Below are 3966 nucleotides of genomic sequence, written 5' to 3'. Positions count from 1 at the left end.
GTTAGTAAGTGTTAACAGCTAGCAGGCATAATTCGACACGGAAAAAAAATCAAAAGTCCTGTGTCCTCTGCAGAAATGCTTCTGATAAAAACGTCCCAAGGCAATTCGCATGTGACCGCATAACCAGTATACGGAACCAGATTTAAAGTGAAAGGCTTGTCGCGCAGTGCGTACGCTTGCTTTCAATTTAATTAATACTATCATGAAATTTGATCATTGTTATCATCGGGGGCGTAGCTCAGATGGTAGAGCGCTCGCTTAGCATGCGAGAGGTACCGGGATCGATACCCGGCGCCTCCAACGTATTTTTTGCTATATTTTTGTTTAGTGCTACGCTGCTACGGCGTGCTACGGCGTAGCAGATCCCGTGTTCCCACGGGTTTGTAGACTCGTAGCACTTGACGTAGCTTGCTCTATCGCTTTATTTCAAAGCGGCTTCAAGCTTCTGATATAGTTATGATATAAGAGAATAAAAGGTGTTTTAAAAGTATCAGAAACCACAGCACAAGGTTTTTATCACATTTTTTTGATTCAAGATATAGTTACGGCTTTGACGTCGCTTTGAACAATGCAGGGAAACATTTATAAACTACACTTTAAAAATCTTAGGGACATTTACAGGATTTTTTTAGTTCAACTTACCAAACTGTTTCTCGCGGCGCATTCTTCTTGGCAATGATGGTCTTTCCGAAAGCGCTGGTAGTTTAAAAAACCACGTGTAAAAGTGCCCTATTTACTGAATAAATGATTTGAATGATTTGAATTTAACTGGCTGGTGAAATAAGAAGTACACATACTCGTATTAAATAGTAAAACTTCTTGTATTTTTTCTGAACAAATGAAGGTATGTTTATCTTTGAGGTTCACGAAAAAACAAAGTCGGTATTACCCCTTTGGCAGTTTATTTATTTAACTATATTGTCATGTCTTTCACGTGTTTTTTTTTGTTGGGATTTAAATCGCAGTACGAGCCCGGCGGCTGATATTTCGTGACGTGGGTTTTAATGTAGTGCAGGGTCGGTTATCCATGTCGGTCAGTAAATCCGGGTCGGTAAAGAATGGCACCGGAGGCCTTATTGTCCAACGCGCGGTCTTTCGCCATCGCTTTCACCATCTCTTTCTGTCACCATCTTACACCGTTAAACAAAAAGCGTCTGCCTGCGTCTGTCACATAGTCAAGAGTACATACAACAAGGTTGCAACAACAAACCGCGCTGTCGCCCTTCGCTCTAACCTCATTATCCTTCGCATTATCCAGTACCAGGGGATAAGAAGGCGTTAGAAGAAATAAAGGGCCGCGAGTGCAATCCCGGAGGACCGTATTTCAATTCCCGAGAAACTAATTTTAATAGGGGCGGATAGCGCCGGGTCCTACGAGTTAGGCGGGGAAATGTTAATTTACAACATGACTAAGTATTTACATTTTTAACTTGCCTAGCGCTTGACTTCTGTCTCGTCGGATGGTAAGTGCAGATTAGGGCGAAGATGTAACTCACTAGTTCAGTAACAGCCTGTTAATTCTGGCTTTGACTAGCCCTAAATTGTACGGGCAAGAACTTTAATTCATGGGCCATCATGGAACCTTTTCAAAGGAAAAGTCATTACGATTTTCCTTGTTAATTAATGCGATGTCACTATGACGTTTACTGTGAAATGGTTCCATGGTGGGTCATGAATTAAAGTCCTTGACCGTACTTATCCGGGAAAACAGTTCCCATCAAAACATAAATGCGAAATGAGAACGAATGCAAGTAGACTCAAGGAGTCTACTCGTGACCACGGCAACTGTAACGTTGCCGAAACGTCGAGGTAAATATTACTTGTGTAATAATAGCATGATAAGTCCCGTTTATGGTATTTTGACTATAACTTAGGATAATATATTAAAGCCTGGTCTGACTTGGCTAGTTCTCTTACGAATTATTATTAAGTACCTACTAAAACAGTCATGAAAGATCCCTTCTGTTCGATGGCTACTTTCTACCAGCAGGCCCAATTTTCGGAAAAATAAAATAAGAACTTACAGCTTTACAACTTGCGAAGGCTATAATATAGAGTCAGTGACAAAAATGACGCTTTTTGGATGTTAATATCTAAATACCCGTTTGTGGTGTGTTTATGAAATTTGGAGCACATATGTATCTCACAAATTTCAACAGATGAGCCAAATTTGGCATGTTTATGTGAAATAGTTTTTGAGTTATGGAGGGTCAAATGTGGCTACAATGGTTCGGGTAAAATTACTCACGGTGCTGCTCGCCAGTTCTGTTAGCTTGAACTTGGCTTGACTGACACGCTGCCGCGTGTTTAGATGACAGGAGCGAATTCCATTCTGTAGCCGTCCGCACTGTAAAATCTGAACCGAAGCACTTTGTAGAGTGACCGGAATATCAGCAACATAAGAGTACATTCAGTCACCACGTCAGGTCATTCGATGGTGCAAGGGAGATGATGGAATAAGTTGAAACTACGTCGTCGTATGTAATAATGCCATTTTTTTACTTAAAATAATGCCCTGAATAAGATAAGCTTAAAATGAGAATCATGCGCAAAAATATTTGAATGTTCTTTCCAAAAGCACAAAAGAAAAATATATTCTTTATTGAATACCACAAATAGTGCGTATGTATGTGAAGTACGTGCTGTACAAGATTTTAACAAATCTGCGCAAAAATTAATAAAAAGTGTAATTGTTTGACATTGGAGGCGCCGGGTATCGATCCCGGTACCTCTCGCATGCTAAGCGAGCGCTCTACCATCTGAGCTACGCCCCCGGTGATTCGGAGCTCGAATCAAAGCAATGCTATTGAAAAAGCGCGGCGTCGCAGTGCAGTATGCCTGAAATTTCCCTTTTTCTGGAAATTTACCGAGTTTTTGTAAGATCCACAGTTATACTATTTTCTTTTTATTTTGGTCGACTCATTGTTATGGTTTAGTAAGTACACTTAGGGCCTGTTTCACCACTTGTCGACTAACTTTAAGTGTCAGATAAAAGTAATGCCGTCTGTGTTTATTCGGACAAAACAAACAAAGACGGCATTTATTTATTTATTTATTCATTCATTCAACAACATTGATACAGTTAGTATTTCACTAATATTAAGACTTATTGTGATACTGATCCAGATAAGCGTTTAGAGACAAGTGTGCAGTAACAGCCCAAAAAGACCAAGGCCTGTGTTAGGGCTAGTTACATAGAAGCGTCATCATTCTGAGAGAGCAATCGATCGCTGCTTTTGAGCTTTGGTTAGTTTCAAAAATTTAGTTGAAAAACAAAAAATAATAATAATAATAATATAGTACATTATGTATATCTCTTCGTAAAGAAATAAGTACATAAATTATAAACACACTCGCACTCGCATCACTGATATCCGTCACTTAAAGTTAGTCGACAAGTGGTGAAACAGGCCCTTAGTATTATTTTATCTGGGATTTTATCTTACAGTTTTGTAGACTGTGTCACTGTGTCAGACTCAATTGGTAACAAGATCACTAAAGTATTAGAAGCACTGAACTTTCATTAACAACTAGATTACCTACAGCAGACTTGCCGTACTCTTGCAAAATTCGTGGGAAAAATGCTCTTTGGAAGATATCTATATAAAGCTAGAAATATGTTTACCCCACTTTGGATATTTTTTTTCTCAACTCTGGCAACTCCGGCCGGCGCCCGGGGCGGGGACAGTAATTGCTGCGGTGCGCAACTTTCACTTTGACCGGTTACAGAAACCTTTTAGCGCTTCCTTTGATACTTTATATAACTTATCATTTGAGTGCTCGAAGCGTCTCAAATTTTCAAACGAGTGAAGGAAAGCAGTTGTGCAAAATACGGCTCGTATAGTAGTTATATAAAGTAGTGTAAACTATAAACAATGTTTTTTTTTATTAAACCGTTCACTTTCTTTTCTTGAAATCATCGCATACAAAGTCACGGGCGAAATGAAGATAATTTACACTTCAATC

The 3966-nt window shown here is 39.3% G+C and overlaps 2 non-coding genes across 2 annotated transcripts; one reads left to right on the top strand and one right to left on the bottom strand.

The window, feature by feature from the left end:
• The first annotated feature begins 227 nt into the window (after positions 1-227).
• On the top strand, positions 228-300 carry TRNAA-AGC (transfer RNA alanine (anticodon AGC)). Its single transcript has one exon. It is a non-coding gene; the product is annotated as a tRNA-Ala (tRNA).
• A 2401-nt stretch (positions 301-2701) lies between these two features.
• On the bottom strand, positions 2702-2774 carry TRNAA-AGC (transfer RNA alanine (anticodon AGC)). The gene has a single exon. It is a non-coding gene; the product is annotated as a tRNA-Ala (tRNA).
• Between the last annotated feature and the right edge of the window lie 1192 nt (positions 2775-3966).

This window comes from Choristoneura fumiferana, chromosome 15 (genome assembly GCF_025370935.1).
Source record: "Choristoneura fumiferana chromosome 15, NRCan_CFum_1, whole genome shotgun sequence".
NCBI classification, from domain to species: Eukaryota; Metazoa; Arthropoda; class Insecta; order Lepidoptera; family Tortricidae; genus Choristoneura; species Choristoneura fumiferana.
The sequence above is the reverse complement of the archived record's forward strand: the minus strand, read 5'-3'. Positions and strand labels throughout refer to the sequence as shown.